This window comes from Malaya genurostris, chromosome 2, assembly GCF_030247185.1.
Source record: "Malaya genurostris strain Urasoe2022 chromosome 2, Malgen_1.1, whole genome shotgun sequence".
NCBI lineage: Eukaryota > Metazoa > Arthropoda > Insecta > Diptera > Culicidae > Malaya > Malaya genurostris.
This window is the reverse complement of record NC_080571.1, coordinates 51,952,649-51,968,933: the sequence shown is the minus strand read 5'-3', so window position 1 is coordinate 51,968,933 and position 16,285 is coordinate 51,952,649.

The window sequence follows — 16,285 nt, the reverse complement described above, 5'->3', positions numbered from 1 at the left end:
TTCTGCGCAGATTTAGTTGCATTACGACTGTACTCTATTTGCAGAGCCAACTGCAGGGCAGCGTCATGTGTTTGTAGACCAGCAAGACGAACGCGATCCTGAACAACTGGATCTTGCAGGCCGTCGATAAAATGATTAAAGGCAATAATGTCTCGCACTTCGCTAGGACAGTTGTAGTAAACAGACGAAACCAGCTTTTTTATATCGTCTGAAAAATCAATGAGGCCCTCGCTGCGCTGTTGTTGTCTGGCTCGAAGTTGCGCATGGTGCAATCCTCTTCGTAGTTCGTCGCCGAAACGCTGATTGAGAGAATTTTTTAGTATCGCATAACACAACCGATTTTCAGAACTCAAATTCCGAAGCACTTCTAACGCCGGACCTCGTAACATCGCTGCTAAATATTTCGCACGTAAATCGTCACTCCACTCGTTTATATCAGCACAGATTTCGAATGAAAGAATGTAATCTGACCACTGTTTACTGCCATCGAATGTGTCTGGCGTGATTTTTACACGAGAAGTGTGCGTAGCTCGATTTAATACTTGTTCATGTGAATTCGATGCAATGGAGATTCTGCATTCTGCCCATTGTCGACGGATACTACCGATTGATCGGACCTTTGAACAGTGATATTCGAGGTAGCTGATAATACAGAATCACGCTGAACACCGGTTTCGCAAGGGGAACTTTGAGTTAATGGAGCTCCGCTCAATTGTAATGCATTCAATGCTGCACTAAAATCTTTTATTGCTGTTAATGCGTTTACTTGATTTTTGAGACGGTTCAATTCCTCTCCGTAACCTTTTAGTTGACCAGTCACTTCTGCTTGAAAATCTTTAACAGATGAGGTTACTGTACCATTCAAAATTTCAAATTGCTCCATCAGGTCTCGGCGGTCATCTTCCTCATTTCTTCGAAGTTCGACGAACATTTCCCTGACACCGGCTAACAATCTTGAACTTTGGACATCCTCGTGAAGCGAGTTCCCGGTCAGCAAGTCATGTGGTGGCGACAACATAACCAAAAATCTGTTATTAAAGGGATTTATTACCCCACTTCTGACACCAATGTAACGATTTTTGGTATGAATCGTTCGCGCCGAATATCGGTTACCGTAACACGGGAAGAACACAATCTTAGACCGAGCAAATGTTGCAGTAACTTGCGAATTTTGTACGGAGCGAAATAAAACGCGTTTAGTTAGAATTCAACATAACTCCATCTTCTTTTTTTTATTCTCTCTCTCTCTCTTCTCAATTCAACTTACTGAGTTTCATGGCGGCTTATCTAGATAACTCCAATCTAGGTTTAGAAAACGCTACACGATCATGGATTCCGTAACAATATATATATATATATATATATATATATATATATATATATATATATATATATATATATATATATATATATATATATATATATATATATATATATATATATATATATATATATATATATATATATATATATATATATATATATATATATATATATATATATATATATATATATATATATATATATATATATATATATATATATATATATATATATATATAAAGATTTACAATTGACTTCTTTTGTTGGGAACATTTAAAACACCTTTCTCTCGATAAATTTCGTCCTAGTAACCTATGAGATGCCAGTCGTATGCTACTAGCACCTCAGAGGTTACTAGGATGACATTGCTGTAATACGTTGATCAAAATGTCTCCGGTCTGTCAATGAAAGCAACACTTTTTTCTACAAATTTCGATTTTATTCAGCACTGCATTCTCCTTGGAAAAAAATATAACCGTTCTAAGGGCATTCCAATATTTTTACCAAACATAAACTCAAGATAGAGTGTTCTGCGATGTTTTATGCATTTTTCGAATTGGTATCCTCGATGAACTCAGTTCACTGTCAGTTTCAGTCTTTTGAAGATTTTTTTAGATGCGTAGTAACTATGACAATGATTGTTTATATTTGAAACAATATCAAGTTACAGTTGTTGCACCCCTAGTTGGTTTTCCTCTCTACCGGGGTAGGAGATACGAGAAAAAGAAAGGGAAGTTGGATTGGATAGCGGAGAGAGAAGTCTAGTTTGATTAAGTTGATGATTGAATTAAATGCAACTGAAAAATAAATATAAATGAACTATTTTGATGAACTATGTAGAATGTAAATTGTAAATTTTGATGAACTATGTAGTTTTATTTATTTAGTGAAAAGAGCCGAGTGAAAAGAAAAGTGAAAGTGAATTAACAGCGGTATAATAAAAGAACTCATTACAACGTGGAGGTTCCGGCGAGATGGTTTGTTGGACGAACCATTTGATAAACATTTATCAAAAAAATATATAGATACATATCATCAGAAAACTACAATTGATAATAGTTATTGAAACTTCTGGCAAGTACAAGTGAATAAAAGACGTTATAGTTATAAATAGTGCTATCGGGAAAAAGGTTAGCAAGCAGATAAGCCATAACCTCGATAATTACTCGAGCGTAAAGAGAGAACTATCAAAACCACAGTTGATCCGTATGATTAATAGTTACGAAAGAGAAACAATTGACAAACCTTTTGGCGGGCGTAAGTGTCAAAAAAAAGTGCTGCCGGAGCGCGGGCGTACTTTGGCGGGCGTAAGTGTCAAAGAGAGTAACGACAGTAGCTGCACAATATTTATAATCTTACAAGGCATACCCGAAAGCCTTGACAGGTGAGTAGTTTTCCAAAAGCATATATTGTTACCATTGGATCTACTGGGTCTTTTTGTTTAACAGATCGATATTGAGTTAAAATGTTCCCGAATCAACATTTTGTCGGCATAGCACCGTGGACAATCAGTGTGCCAACAATGGCAAATCTGCCTATCGGAGACAATAGAACATCTACAATGATGGAGCCCGTCATATCAGCACCATTTTTACCACCAGGATTAGGTACTGGTTTACTACGGCCACCTTTGCCAAACAGAGCAGACTTTCCGTTACTATTAGAGCAGCATCCAGCGACCAATAATCAGGCAACTATAGATCCCAATCTTTCGTCATATAGAGACGATGTGCATCTGAGAAACTTATGGCGTTTTCGTTTTTAATTTGCACTACACCGGTGCAGTGCTACACTGAGGCATGAATAAACGAACAAAAATGACGAAAACATAAACAGTAACCATTGACTACAATAAACGATTCCATTGCACAGAGCTACACCAAACTTTTGATGAGTGCTACACCAGTGGTATCGGTGCAGAAAAAGTGTAGCACTGGTGTAGTGCAATTGGCAAAAACGAACGGTTTCAGTGCAGCTTTCGCTACACCGGTGTAGTGCAATTTAAAAACGAAAACGACATTAGTGTTTCCTCCTGAAAACGAAACAACTAATAATAACACCAACGAGAATGTACGATCGTCGCCTTCATTTGACGTAAATGCCCACGATGCGGGCTCTAATGCCGGTCGCAATGGCTTTAATCTTGATCCAAGAGATGGGTCCGAACAGCGGCAGCGTGCTACTAACGAAGAACTAATAACAATAACGCAGTTATATGGCGGTCAATTCATCAGTTGACTAATGCAGTAGAGTCGCTCGGGCAGCGATTAGTGGATATGCAGTTTGCACCACCCTTAGGGGTTACTGGAGGAAGTGTCTGGCCAGGGAACAGTGCTCCTGGACGTCTGGCAGGTGAACCAATAAGAAGCTATTGGCCTGGGAATATGAGACCACAGGTGCACCCCTCCATACCTCCGGGTGCAGGAGAAGGAGTGATGAATACATTAGGCTTATGTGGAAGGAGTACTTACTCAAATAGCATTGTGAAACCGCGTTTCAATGGTAGTCTGGATGAATGTCACCCGATTGAGTTTTTACGTGATTTAGATAGCCATTGCAGCAACGGTGTACACCCAATAGAGCAGCTTCAGTTCGCTTTGTCGTGCCTTGAAGGTGAAGCAAAAACATGGGCACGTGGTTTCGGATTTCTTTTTGCGGATTATGAGAAATTCCGGCAGCACTTTCTAGAGCAATTCTGGGGACAACGAGCGCAACGTATTGTTCGAGATGAGTTGATGAACGGGGCATTTGATATCAAGACATGCAGTAAAATGACGGACTATTTTCTTAACCTAGTGGCCAAGGCAAGATACCTGGACAACGCACCCGTGGAACGAGACCTTGTTTTATTGTTAAGCAAACATTTTCCGAGAAACGTTTCGTACCTCTTACGTACGTGTGTGGATATTGCAACGGCTCACTCTTTACTTCAAACGGAAGACCACTACACTTGTGGTCGAATGATCGGATTTTCTAGAACAGAACAGAATGCTTGGAGACAGAGACCAGATAACTTAACTATGAATCCTGGCGCCAATCGCCCTACATATTCGAACAATAGATCTGAAACTGGGCCTTCAAGACTGGTCAACAGGGATGTTTGGTTAACAGTTGTTGAACATGAGGACGATGAGCATAGAAAATCGAGTTCATCGTTAACAAGCGCCAGCATATTTGTTGGTTCCGGTCAGCTTCTGGAGGATGATTATACACAGCAGCCAGAGGTATTATATCGACCATCTCCGAACATTACAGTGCACATAGGAGAATTTAACGTCATTGCTGTAATTGATACTGGCAGTGAAGTCAACTGCATTTCGCAGAAGTTATACGACCGATTAGCTGACATAGGGACGGAGATGGAGGAATTGCCTGTGACTAAGACGTCAATCCGAGGGGCGATCGGAAAACGCAGTGAACGAGTTACGTCTCAAATATTCCTCACCTTGCGGATTGCCACCGGCTCAATTGAAGCGGTTTTCATTGTGGTGAAAAATCTGTATTGTGATCTTATATTGGGAGAAATGTTCCTACATGACACGGGGGCCAATATATGTCATGATTCTAGATCAATTCTTTTCAAACTTGGAGAAAAATCCGTGCGAATGGGATTCCTACCGACAGGGCCCAATGGCCAACTTCCGCCGACGGCCGAATCTACCGGAGCAGTTGGTATGTCAAATGCCGAAGATAGTGTTAAACCAGAAGATCGCTTGTCTTATGCTGATGAACAAGAACTTAAAAATTTGGATATTCCTGGGCATACGGATAAATATCAACACGAGATCCACCTGAACGATTACACCCCTTTCAATCTTTCAATCTCCATATCGCTTCATGGGTGAAGTCGCTAAACAAATAACTCAAATGGAGGAATGGGGTGTTATATCCAGAGCACCAACGGAGTACGTGAACCCCTTGGTTGTCACCACTAAAAAGTCGGGAGCAGTTCGAACATGTTTGGATGCCCGAGGGCTCAATAAAGTTATGATCAAAGATAACGAGAAACCCCCTGAAGTGCAAAGGCTTTTGCAAAAACTCGAAGGTGCTACGTTTTTCTCGACCATCGATCTAACGGCATCCTACTGGCAAATTCCTATAAAACCGGATCATAGGAAATTTACTGGGTTCATGTTCGATTCGAGAACCTATGTTTACAATGTGCTCCCGTTCGGATTATGCACCGCGGTAGCGAGCTTCAGTCGGGCAATGGATGCAGTACTGGGTAGTGAGGTCCTGCAGTTCACCGAAAAATATTTAGACGATCTTCTCGTTAATTCACGTAGTTTCAATGAACACTTGAAACACTTGAGAAAGGTTTTTACAAACTTAAGAGATGCCGGGATGACAATAAGTTCAACGAAATCGAAGTTTGCAAAGTGTAGAGTTTGCTTTTTGGGACATATCGTAAGCCGAGACGCGGTTTCAATCGACCCGGATAAGATTTCAGCCATTGAAAATTTCCCTACCCCCACGAACGTACACAATCTTAAAAGCTTTCTTGGTTTGGTCAGCTATGTCGCTCGCTTCACCCCGAACTTCGCTGTAGTGGCGAAACCTCTGTATGACTTGCAAAAAAAGACGGGTGGGTAATGTCAGAGACATAACTGGATGTCGTGATTACGAAAACAACTGACATGTTCCTTAACACTTCCGAATATCAATTAGTTGATCAATTGTATGAATTATGCAAGCATTTCTCTTTTTCACTACTAGAATTTGAAACGATGCACCCGAACTAAAGTACAGATTAGTTACATTAAACATTCTGAAACACAAATATTATGAAATAACCAGTATAGTTCTTTATAATAAAAATAGCCGCATACAGAATTTTAATGTCGATTATTTCATTTCGGATTTGCATAATTTATCGAAAGAAACTGTCAATATGCTGTAGGGATTTCTAGCTTTCAGAAGGGTCGAATTGCGTAATTCTCTACGACATTAAAGCCTGGAACATTTTTCGCAAAAACATAGAAGGCTTCACTTGAGCTCGATTACTGTGAATTTCACACAGCGAAAAGTGCATAAATCTAACCAAGCTGTTCTAGATTTGCACTAAACTGAGGATATTTACCTTCGATTTGCAAGCAAAAAAACCTAATAGTTCTTTAGAAAACTTCTAGAGCCATTAGAACGGCTGATTATGTGTAATGCTCTCCAGCGTTGTTTTTTCACCAATGCAAATGACTGACAGCTGTGACGTAATCGCTCTTGTCAGAAGCGAAACTAGGTTTGCAAACGACACAAAATACATCTGCTCGCAGAGGCGATAGAATCCAAACTGATCCAATTTTTGCTAAGAGGCTTCTTTTTACGTGATTTCATTTGTAGCTTTTTTCACTAATGGGCGGTCCTAACGGCTATAAAAATAGCAGCATATAGAATTTTAATTTCGATTATTTCATTTCGGATTTGCATTTCATTGAAAGAAACTATCAGGATGCTGTACGGGATTCATTCCTGCCTTTCAGAAGGACCAAATTGTGGAACTCGGAACATGTTTCTCGAACGATTTGTTGTACAGCAGCAGATAATTTGTTCTCTTCCTCAGAACACGTTCTGATTGGCTGGTTTCAAATGAGACAGGTTTTCAATAGTGCACTATTGAAATACTTCAATGCTATATACGTTTAAGTTGAAAATTTTCGATTCTATTGGTAGTTAGATTATATAAATCCTTCTACAGATCACTGTGCTATGAGCTTTCAAAATACGAGAAAGGCAAACGCGCCTTATGAATTATCCTCTTTGATACTCGTTTATACCAAACATTTCAGAAAAGTTTAATTTTGAACTATTTGAGAATATGTCACACAACTGAAAGTTTTACCATAAAATTGTAATCATATTTCCGATGGCATGTAGCAAAAATTATGTTGCTTCGTTAGATACAACAAGAGATATGCTCGATCAAAAACTTATCACTCTCTCAGAGGGTAAATTTTTAAAAGGCACCCCATAGTAAAGTAAGTCATATTCACGACAAAAGGATGTGTGTTGGACATGGAACCAAAAGGAACAAAGTGCATTTGAGGATGTGAAAAAACTTTTCCTGAGTTACACGGCATTAGTATATTTAATGTGCAATCCCCTCGGCCGAGCGGTGGCGGGAGAGGAATAACGAAGAGGATGTTTCTTTCAGTTCTATACGGAGTAACACTCTCCAATTCGGTTTCTCTTTTATGTCATTGTATTGATTCATCCATGTACTTGAGTTTAATATCACGAAATTCACCTTTTCTGAGTTTCAATTTTTTTTTGTGCTTTTCACTTGACAGCTACTTATTCTCAATAGTGAAGGATTAGGCTGTTTTAGGAGTTCTTTCCCACAATCTAACAAAAGTCACTAACGATTGTTAATAAGGCTAACACTTCACGCAGTCTCACTTTCACCGTAAATTCTGTGCAATTATGGTTCAACCATACACAGTTCGAAAAAATCTTGTGATTTTACATCCTATAAGATGCACATAAATGGAGCGTCGTATTTCACACAAATTTTAATTCAAGAACATGTAAAATTATGTGATTTGAAAATTACATGGCTTGAATTCGAACGAAATAAAAAACAAAAGTTCGTTAGCAGCAGCGCGACTTGAACCGAGAAACATTAGATCACAAGCACATCGGTTACTCGACTGAACCACAGAGCTCATATCTGGTCATTGAATAATTGATGCATATAAATCCATACAATGGCACTTGGTAGCCGAGTGCAAATTTCACTCGGAGCGTGTAAAATTCGGTGCGAGTGGAATATCGCGTTATTTGAAAAATTAAGTAGTTGTGAATTGTATCGTTTGTATAATTCAGTCACCTGTAAAATTCATATTTTTTTTCTGTGTAGTATATTGCGCTATTTTTTTAATTTGACTCATAGTTCTATTCCATACCTTACGAGTTTGTAAATCTATTCACAACACTTTATGGTGATCTCGTCGAATATATGTCTCAACATTTACTTGTTTACATTAATAAAAGAAGTTATTCTTCAACACATACTTTTGTTGTCGTATATTATCAACACTACCCTGACACGAACAATGGTTGTGTCTAACTATTTTTTTTCGTATGTGAATATCAAACCTGCACATGAAACTGTTAAATCTTCACTCATTACAGCAGTCTTTCACTCAATTCTTTAAATGTCTTCAGAAATCTATTATATCCCATTTTAAACAATATTTCTTACTTGACTTTGAGGTCACTTGATTCTTTAATGCCAATAGGGCGAAATTGAACCATAATACAAAATTATAATGCGAACCATTTGTGTAATTTCCACGAACTACCTCAAGCCTCACAATGCACACATATTCCTATGCATACTGTATCATACTCCGCAACTGAACTAGCCACTCGACTACTTAATTCATTAAAACAGAACTAACTTGTCTACGGGCCGACGCCCGAGACTTAACGAAATATTTTCCGCGCACTCTGAGACTGAACTAACTGCTAATTTGTCTACGGGCCGACGCCCGAGACCAACGGCTACTTACCGCGCACTCGTTAAAACTGAACTCGACTAACTCTTCCCAACTATGGGTTTTTAAGCTCCTAACATTTACTTTCGGGTGAAGCCCGAAGATTTTAGTACAAGCCGAGCTTGTGATTTCAAGTAGAAAGTTCATCCGACTTTCTCCCGAAGTTCTACCGAAAGTCGAGACCACTGTCGCTAGGCCAGAGGCAGTGACCAGTGTCCGTGAAAATAATAGCTTTGTTTTTACAACATTGCTGCGCTGACTAATGCCCGGAACTGTCTATGGTTTTATAACATAGTTTCTTAAACATCGTTGCGATGACTAATGCTCGCAAATGTGCACGCTTCAATAACAAAGTTTATACCTGAAGGTTGCAGCTACGCTGATATGAGAGTTTCCTTCACAATTTCCTACTTTTTTTACAATACTAGCAAATTCGAAGGAAAATTTGCTAAGGGCGCTGCAAATGAAAGACAAGCCGTTTTTCGTTCAGACTGATAGCAGTATATTAGGGCTTGGAGCAGTACTGTTCCAACTGGACGAACTAGAGTCAAGGCGAGTTCTTTCGTATGCCAGTCGGATCCTTCAACCGGCGGAGGTGAATTATACTGTGACAGAACTAGAAGCTTTGGCTATTGTTTGGGCTCTCTCAAAATGGATGCAGTATCTTTTAGGATGTAAATTCACCATCATAACTGATCATCGAGCTTTAATATTTTTAAAAAGATGTCGGTTATTGAACGGACGACTTACACGTTGGATCCTCTTTTTACAACAATTTGATTTCGAAATAATTCATTGCAAAGGCTCGGAGAATATCTAGGCGGATGTGCTTTCACGAAATCCGGTCGGGGCTACGAACGTAGGAGATAGGGCTTCGACTATGATGTTAGCACGACTTTCTTTGTACGAAAAGGACGCCAGCAAGGCAATACGGAAACTACCAGAGCTTCAAAAAGCTGATACAGCGCTGAAATTTGTCCAGCTCCTTCTAGACAGGGAACAAACCGTTAACGGCAAATGTGCATATTTAAGAGAGAATGGCGTTCTCTTCATGAAGAGCGCCAAAGACGTAGCTTGGAGAGTGATAATACCTTCCACTCTGACCAGAGACATAATGCATTATTTCCATGACCTCTGTGGTCACTTCGGACTTCGGGAGACGTATGAAAGGATGAAGCGTTCCGTATATTGGAGAGGAATGCGGAAGCAGACCAAGCTGTATACAATGAGTTGCTTAACTTGTCAACTAGCGAAACACCCTAATTTCACACTGGTGGGGAAAACTCGAAGCATTTTGCCGGGCGGCGTGAACGAGTTGCTGTCGATTGATCTATTTGGTCCATTGCCACCTGGAGTTGCGGGTGTTCGCCATGTGTTAGTCGTAATTGATGTATTCTCAAAGTTCGTTGCGTTATATGCTGTGAAGAAACCAACCTCTCAAGTGCTCTGGCGACGCATGGTAGCCCATTTCGAAAAATATGAAGTACCTCACTCTATTCTCTGCGATCAAGGGAGTCAGTTTACATCGGAATATTGGTCTCGCGCTTTGTTGGAATATGGAATTAAACTTCTGCATACGTCAGTGCGACATCCCCTACATTTCCCTAAGGAGAATCCATCGAACGTCGATATGACTCAAGTAAGGTTACACCTTAAATCAAAAGCAGATAGACGAAATAAAAACTCACCTAAGCAAAAGGTTCATTTTAAACTGGGCGATCAGGTACTAGTGAAAGCCAACCCTGTGTCATCAGCAGTGGACGCCGTAACCTGAAAATTCATCCTGCAGGATGACGTTTATTTATTAAACTATTTGAACAATCACAAGACGCGGGGTACTTTCCATAAAAACTTGCTCAAGCCGTATTATGAACGGGAACCTACTAAAGCTGCATCGTCGAACACAATCTACAAGGGAGTCGCCGCGGTAAATGAGGCCTCAGCTCATACACAGATTTCGCAAGCACAATCAGGCTAAATACCCTTCGTGTTTGCTGGAGAGGGGCAGTTGTGGCACCCCTAGTTGGTTTTCCTCTCTACCGGGGTAGGAGATACGAGAAAAAGAAAGGGAAGTTGAATTGGATAGCGGAGAGAGAAGTCTAGTTTGATTAAGTTGATGATTGAATTAAATGCAACTGAAAAATAAATAGAAATGAACTATTTTGATGAACTATGTAGAAGAGAGTTTTCTTTATTTAGTGAAAAGAGCCGAGTGAAAAGAAAAGTGAAAGTGAATTAACAGCGGTATAATAAAAGAACTCAGTACACAGTATGAACGATATTGAGCAATTTGGCTACATATCCATTGATTCTAGAAATAGGAAATTAGAACTGTTACTACGTATTTATTTAGATTGTTATTTCTTCATTCCACAAAGCATTAATCATGTAAACAAATGTTTGTTTTTTTCCTAACTTGAATTGTTTCCATGGCATTTTGACGGAGCTAGGCGACGCTAATTAACGAAGGGTCAATAAAATTACATTATTGCTGAGCCAACCGGTTAACGATTACCAACTTAACATTTTTCAATGAATCGTATGAACATTGTAATCTTATGTTTATCTTCGATTTTTACACTACTTTAATACCACGCTTTCTACTAGTTCTCATATAGTCGCTGCAATCTTATCGGCTACCTCATCATTCCATGCATATCTCTTTTCAGTTTCTTATTTCTTTTTTCAATTTTAGAACAGAAAAAATCGCTGCGGGCTTAATTAGGTGAATATTTTATATAAATAATTATTATAAATAACGATGAACACGTGCTTTCGAGAAAAAGGCGTTTAAAATTTATTGTCTATAAAATCGAATGAAACAATTTATTTTTCTAGGGTTTTAATACTTTTCGAAAAATCTTATATCATGCAACAAACAGTTCTAGTTCAGAATAGTTATTTATGTAACGCTAGAGTAGACTGCAAGAGGATACTGTCCTGCTCTTAAATTTTCTCAATTATTCCGATGGCTACTCGCAGTCACACTTAAAGTTTGCTGCCTAAAACAAAGAAAAACTGCAGAACAAAAATACACCATCAACCTTTTTTCGTTTCTTCTAATTACCCCTAAAGTCACGATCACATTAACGACATTCGCTTATGACAGAAAAAATTTTCTGTTTTAATTTAAACAAACACTAGCATTAATTGGCACTACTGCTAGGTTCCTCGTTTGACCTAGTTTGAAAATTTTCTAATAAAATTCATCTTCATCCCTAATCCTAGCTCGAGTCATTAGAAGATGCAGGCAATCATACTAGGTTGTCGCTGAAGAATACCTTGAAAAGAAAAGCTTCACCGAATTGGCTCTAACACATACGTGAAATGCATTCGAATGAATCTCCAAATCATGAAACGATCCAGTTCGAAAATTTGATTTTGTTTTTTGCTGTCGAAATCAACCGCAACTTTTCTTGTAAGTACGCCTGAGGAATTTCAACTATCTTCGTCGGAAAGTTGGTAATTGGTGCACAGTCTAGAATAAACTTAAGTTTCACATCATCGCAATTCTTTTCCGGTGCTCTTTTCCTATCATTAATTAGGTGCACTTGTACTAAATTGTTCACATAACCGTGATTGCACCAGAGCACCGGTTCGTTTATTATCCGTTAGTGCTAGTCGGTTCTCTCTGGAAAAGGCCGGAGTCGGCAAGATGATACAAGACTTTCCGGAATAACATTTTCAATTAAAAGTTCCTCACTAATGCTCGAGTAAACTTCTAATCCTCTGGTTGTCGCTAGAGCGGCTTGTTTGTGCTTCGGAGCAATTTTTCTTAGGATTATGGGAAGCAGAAAAAAAAATCACAATGCAATGGTTTCCGTTTCTGTGCTCCAATCGTTTATGAAAGGCTCAACGATTCGATAGACTAATGATTTAGATTTTTTATGATGGCAGAGGGAAGAAGCTATGGGCATGTTGCTTTTTATTTCAATCTTTACTAAAGTTTGTACCAAACAAGGGGGATTTTCCCCATAAGAAGGTTGATAACCCAATTATTTTGTTTTTGGATCAAAGCACACTAGGCGTTCTCTGTCTTCTAACCAATCGAATCGGTCGACTAGGTCGACAGTAGACAAATGGGATTGGTGAGGAGTCCGAGTGTTCTGTTGCTCGAAGGTAGCATAGAGATTTAAAAAAATGAGAGTGTAAGAAGTTTTTCGCATTTATATTGCATTCTGAATTGTGTTTCAATCACATTCTGAATATTTATCTTACATTTCCTAACGGTTATAGTCCTTGACGTCTCCAACTACAGGCCACTTTTCGCCAGTCATTCAGAGCACGGACATCTCGATTATCTTTCGTTGCATTAAAAAACACCAGTTTCGAAGATATAATGGTATAAGTGACGTAACCGACAAAATGCATATTTAATCTCTCTGCTAAATTTCTCGGAAATGACAAAACCAATTTATACAATCTAAGGCTCGTTTGAAAGCTACTATAGTCAAACCTCCATTTACGAACTAAACGGGGGTTCATTAATCGAGTTAGTTGGTTCAAATTGAACTGTTTAGTGCAAACTTACGAACGAAAACGTTGTTTTCGGCTTGTACTAGCCAATTCAGGTATGGTCATTTAGGGGTTATCCTATGTTCTTAAGTCACATAACCGTTTTTACTTTCCTTTACGCTTCGTCTTAGACTCGTCAGTTCAGAGCTGTCCAAGTTAGAGACGAGAGTTTTGGGGTCATTCCGAAATCCAACACGGCGACTTCTCGTTTATTGATATTCCTTGAAAACCCTAACAAGCCTGATGTTCCTTGAAACCCCTAATTATCCCCCCAAAAATACAAACATACACCCTTTGGTAGCTTTGGGTTGTGGATCACGTTCGAAGATGAATTTGCTGTCGGTTCTGGTTAAATAATCGTATAAGTGACGTAACCGACAAATTCCGTTTTTTCCATCAGAATATTTTTTTCAGAAAGTAACCAATGATCAAGTTGGAATGTGCTATTATTGACAGTGTTGGTGATTGCCGAAAATTTGACAAAAGCTGCTATATTGCTATCTATATTGTATACAACATTTTCAATCTGGTAGAAGATGCTACAAGAACTCGAGTCTCTCAAAGCATGAACCGTGAGAGAATGTTGCTACATTTCTTCGCTCCACTTCATACTCTGAGTATTTCACGCCCTTAAAAAAAATACAGTCTGATAATGATCGTTGCTGTGTGGAATTTCCCAAAAGAGAATCGCAAGTTGACAATTATCACAGAAAATCGAATCGATGATTCAACTTGATGATTCTCATACTAGGTTGCAATATTTCAAAACTCTTGTGTGGAGCATTCACACACATTTTCATAGATGTGCATTTTATAACTATTAATCGGAAACGGAATCACCCAGAGCGGTACACTTCTTACCTGTAAGGTTGTTCGTGGTGAAATGTGCAAAGCAATTCTGTTACAGCTCGCTTGACCTGGTGCAATGATGTCTACCGCAATTTGTCATGGCATACTATACATTAGTTATTATAAACTCGTTTGCACCCACACATCCACCCTCTTCTAAAAAAAAAATGAAATACTCGTTCTCTTAGCTTTACTTCTAATAAATCAAAATAAAAACAAATAAAATAATCTTATAGGTCGATATACGAGAACTTATGTCAGAGAAGGAATAACGTTTCAGTGTAATCATACAGTTTCACTCAAGTTTTCAGATTTTTCGCAATGCACAGATTTTTTTTTAACCTTCGGCATCCCTGGGTGTATCGAGTGGTATATCGCTCGGATCCACGATGTAGAATTAACACTGCACACTTCGAAAAAATCCTGTGATTTTATATTTTATCAAATGCACATAAATGGAGCAATTTTACGTGCAAGAACATTCAATATTATACCTAAAATTCTATTACATGAAATTCATTGAAATAAAAAGAAGGTTATGATTGCGACCGCTGTGACTTGAACTGAGAATAATCGGATTACAAAGTACGTCCATTGATCGACTGAGCAACAGAAGAACACATCTGTATTCATACAGTCTAACCCGCTAGCCGAATGCACACTACAATCAAACTAGTAAAATTCATGCACTACAATCAAACTAGTAAAATATTAAGCCATTATTTGGAGGCCGCAGAACAAGCCCAAACCAAACGATTTCTTGGTCCATCGTCTAACAGAAGGCCTCCAAGCCCTTGGTGGGACAAAGAGTGCTCAGGTGCTAAACACGCGAAAAAAAAAATGCTTTCAAAACGTTTTTAAAACGAGGATGAGGAACTCTTCAGAATTTTGAAAAATTCTTGTTTTAGAAACCAAGTACAAGAACATACTTCGAGCCAAGAAATGCAGCTATTGGAGACATTTTGTCGAAGGTTTGTCAATACGACCAGTCGAATGAGGAATCGTTACGTAGGACATGAGAGTGAGGAATACTCGAACAGATGGATATTTGATTTTGCTTCTGTCCGCTCCTCTATAATTGTTACGTAAATGACATTGACAGCTAACCCCATGTACACTAAAACAACTGCAAAAACCATTGCAAGATACCTTAGATCACTTGTCCGTTTGGGCTGTTCATCTGGGTATCGAATTCTCTGCGGAAAAAACGGAGCTGGTCGTATTTTCAAGAAAGCATGATCTCGCGCAGCTTCAGCTTCATATGATGGGAAGAATTATCCAACAGGTTTTGACTTTCAAATACCTCGGAGTGTGGTTTGATTCCAAATGCACGTGGGGAGGACACATTAGGTATCTGATAACAAAATGCCAACAAAAAGTAAATTTTCTTCGAAAAAAAAACAGGATTTTGATGGGGTGCTCATCCGCAAGATCTAATAAAATTGTATCAAACAACGATACTTTCAGTGATGGAATATGGATGCGTTTGTTTTCGTTCCCCTGCAAACTCTCATATTATCAAACTTGAGCGAATTCAGTACCGTTGTTTGCGAATTGCCTTAGGCTGGATGCATTCGACACATACAATGAGTCTTGAAGTTCTGGCGGGAGTTCTTCCATTGAAAGATCGTTTTTAGGAGCTTTCATCGCGACTGCTAATAGCATGTGAGGTACTGAATCCCTTAGTTATTAATAACTTCGAAAGGCTAGTTGAGTTTCAATCTCAAACAAGATTCATGACAGTATATTTTATCCATATGTTACAGGAAATCGACTCTTCAAGATATATTCCTATCCGTCACAGCCTCCTAAATGTCCCTGACTCAACTTAATTTTTCGACACATCCATGCAGCGTGGAATTCCGGAACACCTACGCTCGATGGAAATCCCAAAAATATTTTCAAGTAAGTTCAGTCCTATTGACTCTGAGAAAATGTTTTACACGGACGGATCGCGAATTGAAAAAGCGACAGGGTTTGGTATGTTCAACAATAATGTTTCGGCCTCATTTAGGCTTCAAGAACCTGCATCTGTTTATATAGCAGAGTTAGCAGCAGTTCATTATAGTTTGAGTGTAATCGTCACATTATCTCCAAACCATTAT